Here is a 15,753-nt window from a genome sequence, read left to right on the forward strand (position 1 = left end):
ATGGTACTCTTATCACTTATCCTTGCAATACACTTATCTTCTGTCACTGGCCTGTTTCAGAATAAATCACTCTCCCTATGGTTCCTCCAACCTCATCCTGTCTAACTTCTCCTATCTGCTATCCTGTTACTCCCATGTGTGTTTTTGATGTTTTCTCTCCGGTCTTGTGCTTTACAATTAGCAGTGTAACCTTGGGGATGAAAGTATTTTCTCTTTTTGTATTTGGAGGCAGCAAATTCTACACGTACTATAATCAGCCAACTTTTCTACATACTGTGGCTGTTACTTAATTGCATTAATATTTCCCTTAAACAGTATAATTGAAGTAAATAGTAAATTGTTACATAGTAATGGATTAATGAATACATAATGAATAGTACATAGGCATATTTTCCATGATTACTTAACCCCTTGTTTCCAACAAGGCTCCAGGACAGATCCTCGGAGATGTTGACACCCAGGAATTTGAAGTTCTTGATGAGGACTGGTTCGTGTTTACAGCATGGAAACAGGCCATGTCGGCCCTTCAAGTCCGTACCGGTTCACTTGAACAACTCCACTAGCTCCTCCGCAAACTCCTGAGGAAGCAGAGGCTCTCTTCATGATGCCACCGGTGCGCTGGTTGTCGTGTATCTCAAAAATTTTACTAAGATGGATCTTGATTTTTGATATGCCTGTGGTTTTGGAGCTAATGCTCTGTGTGCCCTTTCTATTTCCATTTCTTCCTGCATTTCTGTCAATCCTTGGACCTTCGGGATTCATCCTTTTATAAATTCCTTCATGTCTGTGCCCTCTTTTGCTAACATTGTATCCAAGGTTTTTGGTGTGACATCACTGAACGAGCTGATCTATCCCTCTGCTGCCTGCTTCCTCATTGTGAGTCTGTAGATATAATTGAAATTGTGCCTGGCCACATAGTCATGGGTGTAGAGCAAGTAGAGCAGTGGGCTAAGCATGCATCCTTGAAGTGCACCAGTATTGATAGTCAGCAAGGAGGAGTCATTGTTTCCAATTCGTGTTGACTGTGATCTTCCGATAAGGAAGTCAAAGATCCAGTTGCAGATGGGGGTGCAGAGCACTTTTTCCCTCTAAGCCAGCAGTTCTCAACCTTTTTCTTTCCACTCACCTACCACTTTAAGTATTCCTTATGCCATAGATGATCTGTGATGAGTAAGGGACGGCTTAAGGTGATAGGTGGGTGGAAAGAAAAAGTGTGAAAACCACTGTTTTAATCGTGCCTAATTGACTCGTTATGCGCACGGTTTTGTAACTCCAAAGGAAATGGGCCAATGACAATTTTTCTCAAGCAAAGTATTTCAGTAACAATTGGGTCTAGAGCAGTGGTTCTCAACCTTCCCTCCCACTCACCTACCACCTTAATCCATCCCTTACCAATCACAGAGCACTGATGGCATGTGGGTGGAAAGAAAAAGGCTGTGAGCCGCTGCTCTAAGCTGTGCGCTTGTGCGCACACATACGCTTTGCAACCAGGACACAAAGAAAATTAATGTGCGCACTAAAGGTGAGTCACCTAAAATGATGTAGTAATTAATAATTATAATTATTGAACATCATCTCTTACTTTAGAACTTAGAATGCAATCATACAATATTAAAACATGCCAGTACAGTTTTATTAGCCATGAGAGAAAGGCTGGGCCAAAATTATCTTGAAACAATTTTTGCCGTAGAAGAATGTTGATCAAACGTCTAGATGTGACTGTCCAGTCATTTGGCTGGTCTGACAAAGCCAAGGCAAATACAGACAAAATGGCAAAAATCTATCAACCCAAAAGGCAGTCTTTATCCTTGATGTCAACTGTAACCCTGGCACACCTTCTGGCCGCTCGTGATGATTTGTCCAAGATTATGAAGACCAGCAGTGGTTCCTTAAGGCAAGGGACATCCTGTGCCGTTAACAAGGTTCTAATGGGAAGAGTACCAGACCGAGGAAGGAGACCGTCTGAGATAGAAGCACCACCGCCAGAGATGCCTCCATGGCAAAAGAGACAAGATGGGGGGAGAGGTGGACGTGGTGGTGGTGGAGGAGGTGGTCGTGGTGGAGCTGGTTGGGGAGGTGGTCAAGGAGGTGCAGGTGGCAGGGGTGGTGGAGGAAGGGGTGCCCAAGGAGGGGGTGGTGGCTACTGGGGGGGGGGGAGGAGGTGGCAGGTGGGGTGGTGGAGGAGGTGGCGGGTAGGGTGGTGGAGGAGGTGGCGGGTGGGGTGGAGGACGTGGCCAAGGAAGTGGAGGTGGTTGGGGAGGGGGAAGAGGTGGCTATGGTGGGAGAGGTGGGTATGGTGGGAGAGGTGGGTATGGTGGGAGAGACATGGGAAACTCTGGTGGACGTGGAGGCTATGGACGATATTGAATGAATGGTAGACTTTACAAGCTGTTATAAAGAGCTGCATAAACTGTCGACACTTCATCCTACAGTTAGTGCAACAGTGAAGATAATACCTGTGGCTGTAATGATTTTATATACCCTTGTTCAGAAAATTACAGCATACTGTTATCCTTTAAGATACATGATAAAGGGTATAAAAGATAACTGCTAATGCATACATGATGCATATTGTTTACTACCGAAAACAGAATACATTTTTTATGTTCATTGAAAATGATTATTGTAAGAATGTCTTTTTTATGAGAATGTATTTTTACATTTTTTAAAGACTGGATCGTTACATGGATAGGAGGGGACTAGAGGGGTATGGACCGGGTGCTGGTCAGTGGGACTAGGAGGGTGGGGATTTGCTACGGCATGGACTAGTAGGGCCGAACTGCCCTGTTCTGTGCTGTAAGTGGTTATATGGTTTTCTTTTGTATGTTAGAGGATTCTTATCGTTTGTTGATTGAATTGGAGATTACTTGTTTTTTTTAACAACATTTAGACATCCAGCACGATTACAGGCCCTTAATCTGTCTGCATGATGGAACACAGAATAGTGCTTCTATTTGGGAATCTGGTGTCATGTATGCAAACAATGTGGCCTACCCAGCTGACAGTAATGAGGATCTCATTGCTGTACTGTAATTGCCAGTGGTCACACTCAACCAATTACTCCAAATGGTAAAGGATACATACGTGTGATATATCTGACAGTGCCAAATATACCTGGCAGATACACACCTATAATTGGTAATGTAAAGTGCTGATTACATAAATAGTCGTTGCAGTTATACTCTTTCCAGATACACATCTTGTGCCAATATAAATACATATTATTACATCTAGTATTTATAGATTTGCTGGTTACACGCCATTCATTATGCATCTGGAACTGCTGATTGCACACTTGGCGTGCGTGAAAATACTTACCGTATACACACTCGGTAGTGTGGTTGAAAAGCACATTTGATGTTAAACATCGTCCAGTTGGATTCTTTGCACTGATAATTACACATGTTGGTTACACACCTATTTCTAATAGACATTGGGTAGTTACAGCAATACACAAATGTGCTGGAGAAACTCAGCAGGTCACATGGTGTCCATGGAGAACAACATTTTAGAACTGAGACCTTCTTCAGGATTCCTGATGAGTTCCTCCAGTTCTCCGCAATCTGTAGAACTCCTTGTTTACCTCATGTTAGTTACTCATTTGACTCTGCAGGTTATATTACTGGTTCTGCCAGTGACACACTTGCTCTTTTGCACACTTGACATTGGTGTTTACACTTATCAATTACACATTACTAGCCAGCGGTGCTGCTGCAGCCACTATGATGGCTGCACTATTGGTGTGAACCCGGTAGGAGCAGGGAATGGAGATGCACTGTGCAGTGCTCCTCCCTGGGTTCCTACTGCAAGCTTAAACTGCCTGCACAATGGGAGCAGAGGCTTTGTTTTTACATCAAAGACCACAGGAGACCATGGCCAAGATGGTGGTGTCTGTGCTTGGCAGCCCAGGCCTTGATGGTTGCAGGCTCCAAGGGGAGCTTCAGACAGGCACAGGACACTGGGGTAAAGAACACTCGTCCCACCCCACCACAAAAAGAAGAAGCCTATGGGAGGTAGTGGACACAGTGGACCAGGCTGCAGGCTGATGGTGACCAGCTTCTGGGAACTAAGTATTGGGATGGAGATTCCTGAGGGTGCCAACAGTGAACAGGGGTCTTATAAGGTCTTGGGCACAAACAGGTTCTTAATCGTATCCAGGTTGGGAATGAGAGGTTGAGGAAGGTGAATTGGATGTCTGAAGCTTAGGTTCACCACAAGACCAGACAGGAGGCCAAGGCCAGGGGACTACAGAGGTTACAGGAGTGCAGGAGGTGGCAGTATTGGAGGACTACGGCATGGACTAGTAGGGCCGAACTGGCCTGTTCTGTGCTGTAAGTGGTTATATGGTTAAAGTTTACACTTGCACAAACCTTTATGTTCAGTTGAAAGGTTGCCATTGGTTTAATGGGCCAATCTTGCTTAACCTGATGCGACACATAAACGCTCAAGCGCACATACTTTTGTCATAGGGAAAAAAAAATTGCACAACATAAGATTTTTGTACACACTAACCACTAAAAATTAGAGGGAACATTAGTGTAGGCCCAGGATTTGGAGCTTGTGCTGAAGTCTGAACTCTAGTCAATGAAGGACACCCACATGTACGAGTTGCTGTTTTCTCAGCGATCCAGAGCTGAGTGGTGCAATTGTGACGATAGGTGAATTGCAGTGGGTCCAGGCCTTTGCTTAAGAACATGTTCATTCTGGCCATGACCAACCTCTCAAAGCATTTCATCACAGTAGAAGTTAGTGCTACTGGGCGATAGTTGTTGAGCCAGTTCATTCTGCTCTTCGTGGACACCAGGATAATTGATGCCCTTTTGAGGAAGGGAGAAATTAAAAATGTTTAATGCGACTGACACTGATTGCACTCAGAGACTTGAGAGGAGTACAACCATGGTACAACCACACTTTTAATAGCTTACAATCAATGGCTGGCAGACACAATGGTCCTCAAGTGAATCTGAGGTAAGGAGGGAAAACCAGGGTTTATTTTGGGGTAGGTGAGGGTGGAGCCAAGGGGAGGAGCCAGCCATCTGAACAACACGCAGACAGTGAATTCCAGTTCACTGCGTTCACCCCTTGCTTCAGAATAGAACATGCGGGTGAAAAACAGAGACCATTCATTAAAAAAAAACTAATAGTTTACAAATATTTACAAGTTAAGTCTGTCAGGGGGGCCTAATTATTCTGGTTGAGCGCCGCAGTACTGGAGGACTTTGGGCTTCCTGAACATCCTGGACTCCCTGTGGTACAGGGTTACTAGTTCTTGAGGGCTCCAGCTCTGGTTGCGGAGCAGATTGACCCACTTCCCGAGCAGAGTCGTCTGGAACCCTGGGTGGGTACTTGGTGGTTCCTGGCTCGTTTGAGGCATCGGACTTTCAGTTCCGGCAGGTGCCAGGTCTGATCGAGACGGTGTCCTCTCTGCCGTCAGGGTATGCCACGTAGGCATATGTTGGGTTGGCATGCAGCAGGTGCACCTTCTTTGTTCAGGGGGACTGTCTTGCTCCTCCTCGCATGCTTTCTCAGCAGAACTGGCCCTGGTGCCACCAGCCAAGCCAGGAAAGTGGTTCCGGATGTCGATTTCCTCTAGAAAGTGAACATGAACTTGTGAGGAGCTGCTTTGGTCGCAATGCAGAGAAACGATCTTATGGAGTGGAGCACCATGCATAGGACTTTTTGCCAGCGCATTGGTGGAAGGGAGGGGATCCTTGAAATCGACACTGAATCATTTGAAGGGGTGGGATGTCTTTATCAGGTGTGCTTTGTCAGTGCGGTAGAAGTGTTATTTGCCCTTAGCGCAGACCTGGCAGATCCTGGTCATTTCCCTGATATCCTCAATGGTGTAGGGCAGGTTGCAGGCCTTGATGAAATGAGCCATGCGGGTAATGCCCAGGTGGCAAAGTTGATTGTGCAGTGACCATAACTGGCCGGTGTGTGCAGAGGCACAGCTTCCTCTTGACAGGACATCTGGAGGTTCATTGAGAGTACCTGGACTGAATGCTATGTCATAACTAAAGGTGGAGAGTTCAATCCTCCATCTAGTGATCTTATCATTCTTTATTTTACCCCTTTTACAGTTAGATGTACTATACAATACCCCTGGATAGTCGCAGTGTAGGAGTGTGATGCTAGGTAAATACGATGGTCCATTGGGTACACTTTTAAGTTGTACTGAAGAGCAGCCACAGAGCTTATAAAGAGCTCTCAGTGGAGCCCGTGTCTACCAAGCAATCAGTCAAATGTCCATTTATCTTCACCTCCATCATTGAGTTATTCAGTTGGCGAGGTATTGCTTGATCCAGGACAACCGATGCCAGGGCTCTGGAAACCCCATTGCTCCCCATGTCGATTTCGACTCTCTCCTCTTGGCCCACGGGCAGACAAGATGGCTGCTGTTGCTTCCCATAAGGTGCAGCAAGATGCTGGCGGCAAGCAAATGGAGAGGGTGAGGATGGCACCTCAGGCCCCGGGAACGGGCTGAACACTGATTCTGGGGTCATACGCGGCCGCCTCTTTGGGTTCCCCTTAGCCCAGCAGACCATCGCCCCGTGCCCTCACTTACTACATCCTGAGCACACGGTGTCCTTTGTGGGGAATCAGGCATGGGGGTGTTATGCCTGTCCACAGAAATAGCATCCCCGGTCATGTGAGGCCACAGCAGTCAGTGTCCCAATGACCTGGTCTTCTGAAAAGGCGTCGCTTTTGCCCGTGAGGTTGTCAGCTCCTAGTTGAGCCTATTCAAGTGCTTTCGACAGCTCCAGGGTGCTGCCCAAGTCTTTCTTCCCCAACTCTAGCAGTCACAGCCTCACATATCTTGACCTCACTCCTTCCATGAGGGTGCCCTGGATTTGTTCCTCCTCTCTCACCCAGGCCATGACCACTTTGAAGTGGCATTTTCTCATCAGGGCCCACAGTTCAAGGACATAATCATTCAGAGACTCACCAGATGTTGCCGACGTTGAGAGAGCTGGTGTCTCACCAGCACATAATTCTGAGGCCTTGTGAAGTGGGCCTTCAAGCCTTCTATGGCAGACTCGTAAGTTGCACAGTCCCTGATGACAGCGAACCCCTTGGGGCTGACACGAGAGAGAAGTGCAGATCTCTGGAGACTATCAGAGTCGAAGACACCTTGTGTGGCTGTCAGGTAGGACTTGAAGCATTCCAGCGAGTAGACAAGTTCTCCGGGACCTCTGGGACAGAGGGTCAACCTGGAGCACGCCTGGCTTCAACAGCGCTTCTATCCTGTTTGAAAGGTAGGCTATTAAATTTGTAACATGACTGATTGCACTCAGAGTCTTGTGAGGGGTACAAACTCGCTTTTAATAGCTTACAATCAATGGGCGGTAAACACAATAGTCCTCAGGTGAATCTGAGGTAAGGCAGTTTATATTGAGATCAGGGTTTATATTGGGGTCAGTGAGGGTGGAGCCAAAGGAGGTGCCATCAGAATGATACACAGACAGTAAATTCCAGTTCACTTCAAAATGTCTATGAACATTCCGGCTAGTTGGTGGGCACAGATTTTCAGTACATTGACGGGTACGCCATCAGGGCTTGACACCTTGCAATGCTCACCCTCTTAAATGATGTTCTGGTGTCAGCCTCAGAGTCAGATATCACAGCGTTCTCAGCTTTTGCAGGAATTCTCGTAGACATTGTTGGGTTTCCCTTCTCAAAGTGGCCAGAGAAGGGCACATGTCAACAGTGCATCAACTTGCAAAGCCTTGATTAATAGCACTCCACTCCAAACCAATCATCTCTAGTAGTGAGAGCAACAAAGCTTTATCATTACCTTTAAGTCCTCTTTCAAGTTACAAGACATCCTGGTTTGGATGTTGTAGAGCTCGTCGAAAGAACCAAAGACTTGTTGATCCAAACCAAGGCTTTTATTAGCAAAAGACAGGAGCTCTTCACAGGTGGCCGACCAGTCTGGAATGATCCGACCTGGCTAGGGACACAACCCTTTAAGGCCCAGACAGTAGGCGTGGCTTAGCTCTCAGCCAATCGCTGCAAGCACAGTCTAGATACTGTAACTATATACACTATATACATTGGTGATAGATCTGTACTATCACAGATGTAATTTTTTGTGCTTTTTGCAAAGCCTTTATATCCTTTTTGTAATTTGGAGCCAAGATTATAGTATTTGTGGTCAAATCAGAAATACTTTTTATTGAAGTACCATGCAAATGGAAACATGTTTCTTTCATGTATGGAAGAAGGTCAACTAAGTTTTCAGTAACAGGAGTGATGAAACTCCCTGCAGAATCCTACTTGCAAGTCACATACTCAACGGAAGCTCATATATATGCAGACACACTGGAGTGTATGATCAAGGTTTCAAATTAACTTTGCTTTCGATTTATATAAATGCCTGAGGGAAAAAAAACACAGAAAAAAAAATCATATTTCATAAGCATGAGATTAGGTTTTAATGCCCACACTAAACTTTTGAAAATATTCTCCCCATTTCTGATTATTTTTTCTTTATCTTCAACTAGTGACCTCTGGTTCTGATTCTTGTATTTGACCAGTTGCTCCTTTTCCACTCCGCCAAATTCTTTATGACTTTGCCTATTACTGTCTAATCTCCTTACTTACTCTGTGTAACAGAATATCTCAGGGCTTCAGGTTGTCCACGCAGTTCTTCTTGGAATCAGGTGAGCTCGATGATTGAAGATCATCTTCAACCTGAACACTAACTGTGTTTCTCTCTCCAGAGATGCTGCCCTGACCTGCATCTTCTGATTTGACTGCAGATTGTTGGTCAATTACACTGGACAATAATTTTTTTTTCAAAATGTCTGCTTCCTATTATAATAGACAACTTCAACCTGAACAGAAAGATCATTTCAGATCTGCTGTATCACGTAGGAAGTTGGCGAAACTCTTATTGAATTTAGCATATTTAATCACATTGTGACCGACATCAATCACGCGAAGCAGAGCGAAGGCTTTAATAGAGTGATAAATACAGCTAGGCCTCTGTGCAAGCCCAGGTCAGAAGGAGGAGCATGAGCTCGGATCAGCTTTATATACAGGGTCATCAGGTTGTGACCCCTGGTGACCTAGTGGTGTAAGGCATATCACGCTGACATATTACGTTAATTTAACTGATCTAAAAAATGTTTTACTGCAGATTTTAGTTTGTACTCATCTGATGCTTTTTGTGTCAGTGTCCAACGATAGTCAGCCAGTATTGATGGACTGGAGTTGCTTGATCCCATGTCCTGATTTCACCAAGATCATCATAGACTCCACCAAGCTCAGCAGGGAAGGAGTGTGAAGGCGGAAAATGAATTTTCAATGATATGTTGCACTTCATAGTTTTGGATGCTTGAAGTAGACTTAAAATTTAACAGGTCACAAAAATCTATAAAACAGTAAATGAGAGGAAAATTCTAAGTTTATTTTCTTGATCAGCAGCTCGAAATCCATAAAATACCAAAGTGTTCAGGAAGTAAAATCTTTGTTGTCCAGTGTTACTGCTCAACATTGGACTGGACTACACTGCTCATGCATCTGACCTCCTGGTTGGCTGCTGAACGGAGCCCTATGGACAGGACTCAGGTGTCCTGAGCTGATTGTCCAGCAATTCGTAGCTGATGCATGTGGCAGCGCCCTTCACTTCGAATGGGGTCATCGTCCTGGATTGAAAGGTTATGTGAAGTTGCGCAGGTTTTTCTTAATTTACTTAAAGTTTTAAAGTAATTTCAGTTATAAAAATATAATTTGAATGTGTTTTTTATTATTTAAATCTAATTCTACTGTTCTCAAATGTCTGATTACCAGAGATATTTAAAAACAGTTCAAAAGATTTTTGCTAGCATTAACCTGTGAAGAGGCCATCATGGTGATTGGTGGAGAAGTAGAGGAGGCCGCTGGATCTGCCATCTAAGGCCTGGTCTTCAAACATTCTGGTTCTCAGTCTGCTGATGGCAGTACAGATTCATTGAAGGTGCTGATGGATTTTATCATCAACCTTTGGCATCACTTAGAGGTAGAACCTATTATATGGGAAAAGACTAACATTTTCCAGCATTTTTCTTCTTGTTGGGCACCAGGAGCAGGTTGGTTCTGGTCCATTGTTTTTCAAATGACAAACACAAAGCCCAATCTCTAATTTGCTTCAGTGAATGAGTCAGCGACAAACTGAAATTTGGCCCTCAAGTGTGTGTGATTCTTCTCTTTGGCTTGGCTTCGCGGACGAAGATTTATGGAGGGGGTAAAAAGTCCACGTCAGCTGCAGGCTCGTTTGTGGCTGACAAGTCCGATGCGGGACAGGCAGACACGGTTGCAGCGGTTGCAGGGGAAAATTGGTGGGTTGGGGTTGGGTGTTGGGTTTTTCCTCCTTTGCCTTTTGTCAGTGAGGTGGGCTCTGCGGTCTTCTTCAAAGGAGGTTGCTGCCCGCCAAACTGTGAGGCGCCAAGATGCACGGTTTGAGGCGTTATCAGCCCACTGGCGGTGGTCAATGTGGCAGGCACCAAGAGATTTCTTTAGGCAGTCCTTGTACCTTTTCTTTGGTGCACCTCTGTCACGGTGGCCAGTGGAGAGCTTGCCATATAATACGATCTTGGGAAGGCGATGGTCCTCCATTCTGGAGACGTGACCCATCCAGCGCAGCTGGATCTTCATAAGCGTGGACTCGATGCTGTCGACCTCTGCCATCTCGAGTACTTCGACGTTAGGGGTGTAAGCGCTCCAATGGATGTTGAGGATGGAGCGGAGACAACGCTGGTGGAAGCGTTCTAGGAGCCGTAGGTGGTGCCGGTATCATTTGATGGGGGTGACCTTGATTCTGGAATGGGGATGGTTTACTTAACAGCATCCCATGTGTCCCATTGATTAGCTCCAGTGCAGCTCAGAACTTATTAGAAGTGAGGTGTAACATTGCAGTGAGAATGATTGAGGCAATGGCACAGTTGTGGTTACTATCTCGTGAATGTATTGGTTAATTGGCATATCATCATACAGCAGATGTAAGAGGGAACAAATTTCTGGAAGCAACCAATTCCAAAAAGAATGCTTCACAGTGCCTCTAGCTGATGGAGTCAAAGGTCTTTGCAATAGCAGAAGGGACACATATCCTTTATGAGTGTAACTTTAGGTGGGATCCACTTTGCAATTCCAGGAGGACTCCCATCAGAAAGAGATGCAGGTGCCACAAGACTCATATCACCAGGTTCAGAAACAACTGCTACCCCTCACCACCAAGGTTCAAGGTCTCTTTTTTTGTCACGTAATAATACATCAAAAATGTAACGTACATGATATTAACTTTGTCTGCTGTAAGAGAGTTGGCATGAACCCAGAGCCCCCAACAATAGGAGAAAGAAAAAGAAAAGTGAAAGAGACCGTGGATTTGCCTTCAGCACTCTCACAGTCTCTGCAGCTGCAAAGACTCCTGTTCAATGTTTCAGCAATCCAAACTCCAAACCTGAATCTCCGATACGATCAGGAAGGCTTCAGTGCCTGAGACCCTTCGGGAGTCATTCTGGGCCTCAGCACCCTTTTGAATCCTGGCTCTGATACCTGGTTCCCATGAGCCAGTCTTCAGCAGCCCGTGAGCATCCTCCGACCGTAAGTCTGCCGCAGCCTGCGCTGGTCCCTCAGTCGCTGAACCCCTGGTGGGTCTGCTGCCTTGGTCACCATCCTGCTGGGCTGTCTCCTCTGCTTCTACTTCTCTATGGGGAAGGTTATCCCTGTTTCTGGTACCCAGTGCCAGCCTGAAGCTCCCCCGGAATCTGCAACTTCTTGTGGCTGCTACCAAGAACAGGCACCGCCATCTTGGGCACAGACCTCATGGTTGTAGGATTTTACTTACAAAATCAAAAACAGACTGTTTAAAGCTGTTACTGTAATTCATAAAAGCTGTAAATGTGTATAATACATAACCAGTTTCGATGCATTCAATCTCCAGTACAACATCCATTTCCTTCACATTCGCGCCTCTCAATGTGCAAACGTCAAGCTCAGAATCAGAATCAGAGACCCTTAGTTTGCACCTTATTTATTACAGATTTTTTTTCTCTGTATTTGCGGTCAAGTTGTTACATTTCCTACTTTGTTCACATTTCTCTCTTTCGTATACTTATTTTTTTCTTGACTACAGTTTGCACTACTGATATGTAGAAATTCTTCCTGGCCACAGCAAAACGAATCTCAGGGTGTTATGTGATGTCATATGACAATTTCAACTTTGAACTTTGAAGAGCAGCTCTTTGGGCACTGGGAAAGAGGATCAAGGAAGTCTCTGGCTGTGACAGACAGGGAGGTCATCCCTGTCATTACCAAAATCAGATATGACTCAGATTATGATTCTGAGGTCACTGGCATGTTCTCCTTCTCCCAAACATGGGAGAGAAGGTTGTGAATTTATTACAGAGATTAGGGAAACCATCTGGACCTGAGCCCTTGTTCAGTTGGCAAATAATCTTTTCGACCTTGTTCTTTAAGAGTGATGATGAGGCTAGATTAAATAATTTGCTGTGGGGTGCAGACAAGGGTGCTTGTATCAAGGAGAGTCATATTTGATCTCTTCAAAGATTTTATTCCAACTGACTGCTTCTTGCTTGTGTTCATGGCTCTGTGTTGGTAGGCCCTTTGGTTTTGTAGCAATGATTAATCCAAGCCCATATTTTGAGCGCCTTATTTAAGAAAAATACGTGCTGGCATTGGCGCTGGAGAGGGTTCAAAGAAGATTTACTGGAATGAAAGGGTTAGCATATGAGGAACATTTGTCAGCTCTTGGACTGTACTCGTTGGAATGCAGAAGGATGAGGAAGGACCTCATAGAGGCATTTTGAATACAGAAGGGTCTGGACAAGGTGAATGTGGCAAGGTTGTACCCCATTGGTAGGAGAGTCCAGGATAAGAGGACACAACTTCAGGATAAAAGGATGTCAATTTAAAACAAAAATATGAAAAAAATTCTTTAGTTAGAGGGTCGTGAGTCTGTGGAACTTGTTGTCACAGGCAGCTATGGAAGCAAGGTTGTTGGGTGTATTTAAGGCAGAGATTGACAAGTATTTGATTTGTCAGGGCATCAAGGGTTATGGGGAGAAATCCAGGGAGTGGGGTTGAGTGGGAGGATGGATCAGCTCATAATAGAATGGCGGTGCAGACTCGATGGACTGATGGGCCTACTTCTGCTCCTATATTTTGTGATTTGTGATAATGGTCATCAGCTGCACTTCCTGAGCTCTGTCCATTTTGTTTTCTTGGACGAAGGACTTTCTGTTGGATTTCAGCCTTCATCTGCCTCAGATTCTTTTCCCTGAGGCAATGCTGGAGTTTCCAATATCGGAAAGCCTTGCTTTACAGATAACTGGCTCCTGGACTTCCTAGTCATTCTCACCATGTCTCAGGCTACTAAATTATGTAGGATATAGGGTGTTTTTAATATTATGGGCATACTAAGGTTTCAGTTGATTAGGGGTTGTCTTTGTTAACTGTTGGATCTTCCATGCACCTTCTGCTATCATATGTTCTTTAGATTATGTGTTTTTTAATGGAACCCAGCTTTCAATTTGCCAATAGAGCTTTTCATTCTTCTTGAATTGTGGGGAGTTTCCAATCCAAAAATACCTTGTGTTTGTAATTTTTTTTCTCCCCTGAATCTCTTGGCCAGTTTCATCAAACCAGTCCTGCTTTCCTGAACATAATCTCTTTACCAGTGTTGATTATGGTGGCTTAAGAGCAGACCAGATGCCATGGAAGCAGCATGTTCAGCATAGACATTGTGGGCCGAAGGGCCTGTTCCTGTGCTATACTGATTTATGTTCCATTTTCTATCAAACACCCATCTGCTCTTTCAGGTGAATGTCATTTAGTGAGTTCATGATATTGTTTTGGGGAAAACAGAGTAATTTCCTGGCTTATATGTAATGAATATTACATAAATGGATCATCTGATAATTGTCACCATATGTAAAATTGTAAAAGGCATTACTTAGGTGCAAATCTAACTTTTTAGTTAAATTCAGATATTTTTGGCAGCAAAAATGGATTTGTAACTTAAAGTTGCCTCTGTTATAGTGGCAATCCAATAGGTAGGATACAATTTCCCCATCAGCTCTCAATTCTACTCATTAAAACGAGCCTGTCTGATCATGTCCATCCTAATATCATAATATTATGTATAGTTCTTTGGAATATTTTACATTACTGAGACCACAATGTTTATGCAAACTGTTGTATTTTGGGGGGAAATGAATATACAATCAGTAGGTTGATGTTTTACATGCTTTGTAGAGTAATGCAGAGAGCAGGAATTCCATAGTTTTTAATTGTTGGGGAGGAATGTGTGGGTGGGAATGTGATATGAGGAAGTTCTGACAAAAGTAGAAGGAAGAAATCCGCCAGCCAGTGAAGAGGTCAAATGCAGAGCTGTTGAGGGAAATTTTGTAGTGTCAAATTTTTTGTATAACTGTTTATAGTTTTACTCTTTGTTTCCTCCCTGGACATCCTGGAGACGTTGTGTTGCTGGGTTAATACTCTAGGATAAGCCATCTCCCTACGTAGTAGCTGTTCTTCATGTCTGGGCTCGCCAGTGAATACCAGTGGGTGATTTCATTGTGCAGATGTATAGGAGGGGAAATCACATCCAAAGTGAGTCCAACTCCCCTGAGATCTATATATATATATATATAGATAATTCCATCTTGATGTGTGTGTGTGTGTGTGTGTGTGTGTGTGTGTGTGTGTGATCTCTGGGAGTTTATTTAGTTACAGATTGTGGTTCAGTGTAGATAAGTACAAGAAAATAAACTAAGGATGGAAAATAGATTAGTAAAAGAATGTAAGGTTACTCCATTGAGAAATGGCTGAATGGTCTCCTTCTTTACTGGAATGGATTTGAGCTACAGGGTCTTCAGTATCAGCTAGGGTGGCCATTCCAAAGGGGGACATATACACACACATATGCATTTGTTGTTTTTTGCCATAACGTTTAAATTACTGTAACTGAACAGCTCAGCTGAACATAAATGATTCCATGTCCACATTCAATGAAGAGCAGATTTGTAATCAGTTCTCTAGTCCATCCACATCAATCATTACCTTATCATATTACTTATTGTGAAGGGGAATATATAAATGAAACCTCTCCCTCTTTCTAAAGTGTAAATTAGACTATTTTCTGAACCAGTAATACCAGAATTTAATTACACAAGCATGTCTAATTTATCAAGCTAAGACAGAGCAGAGCTATTTGAATAGTTCAGATGTCTTCAGAGTTTTAGGCTCAAATGGTAAAATAACTGCTCAATTTGCTCAGGTGACTATCTTGTTTTATACCTGTTTTTTGATAAAGTCTAGATTCCCTATTACTTCATTTTATATCAGGTTTATGTAAAACTGTTGAAATTTTAACTGCTGGACAAGTATCCTTGATTTATTTGTTGGAAAAACCATTGCCTAAATTGTAATCACTGGTGTAATTCCTTGCCTTGCTGCCCTCCAATAATTTCTATATGCATTGAAATCAGATTCTTAAATGTGTTTTAAAATCTTTCCATGCTCTCTAGCCTAACTTCAAGCTCAACGCTAGTCCTGCTTATTCTTCTAAATTATGAGTTACTTCTCTGCAAAGGTTAGTTCAATTTTGCTCACGTCCTCATTTATATATACACGCACACCACGTCTAAGCTCAAACCTAGATTAGGATAACATAAAGAACAAATAAGACACATGATCCATACTGTAAAGTAGAAATCTGATTTTATAGAGGAATGTAAAGTTATAAACATG

General features: G+C 43.8%; 1 pseudogene; it reads left to right on the forward strand.

Annotated features, from left to right (window-relative positions):
* Positions 1-780: 780 nt before the first annotated feature.
* On the forward strand, positions 781-2,612 carry LOC138742130 (protein FAM98B-like; annotated as a pseudogene).
* The last annotated feature ends 13,141 nt before the right edge of the window (positions 2,613-15,753 follow it).

This window comes from Narcine bancroftii, chromosome 8 (genome assembly GCF_036971445.1).
Source record: "Narcine bancroftii isolate sNarBan1 chromosome 8, sNarBan1.hap1, whole genome shotgun sequence".
In the NCBI taxonomy this organism is placed as follows: domain Eukaryota; kingdom Metazoa; phylum Chordata; class Chondrichthyes; order Torpediniformes; family Narcinidae; genus Narcine; species Narcine bancroftii.